The sequence below is a fragment of the Myotis davidii genome, unplaced genomic scaffold, assembly GCF_000327345.1.
Source record: "Myotis davidii unplaced genomic scaffold, ASM32734v1 scaffold464, whole genome shotgun sequence".
In the NCBI taxonomy this organism is placed as follows: domain Eukaryota; kingdom Metazoa; phylum Chordata; class Mammalia; order Chiroptera; family Vespertilionidae; genus Myotis; species Myotis davidii.
Window position 1 is genome coordinate 296,783 of NW_006295287.1, and position 399 is coordinate 297,181.

The 399-nt window shown below is 57.9% G+C and overlaps 1 protein-coding gene across 1 annotated transcript in view; it reads right to left on the bottom strand.

The window, feature by feature from the left end:
- Positions 1–399, bottom strand: part of CCDC114 (coiled-coil domain containing 114) — a 32,834-nt gene that overhangs the window by 10,354 nt on the left and 22,081 nt on the right. The gene's annotated exons all lie outside the window — the stretch shown is intronic.

A 399-nucleotide genomic window follows, 5' to 3' on the forward strand; every position in this document is an offset into this window, starting at 1 on the left:
CCAGGATCAGGGAGGAGAGGGGAGGGGAGGGGACGTGGGGGAGGCGGGGGGGAGGCAAACCCAGAGAAACGCCACCGACACAAAAGGACAGCGAAACAGCCCTGCTGGTTTGGCGCAGTGGATAGATAGAGCGTCCAGGTTCCCGGTTCGATTCCGGTCCAGGGCCCAGGCCCGGGCTGCGGGCTCCCTCCCCAGCAGGGAGCGTGCAGGAGGCAGCCGATCCATGATTCTCTCTCACCATTGATGTTTCTCTCTCTCTCCCTCACCCTTCCTCTCTGAAATCAATACAAATATATTTAAAACAAAACAAAACAAGAAAGAGATACAGACACTCGGAGGGGACAGAGAGATGCCGAGGAGAGGGAGACAGACAGACGCAAGAGGAGAGAGACGGGAGGG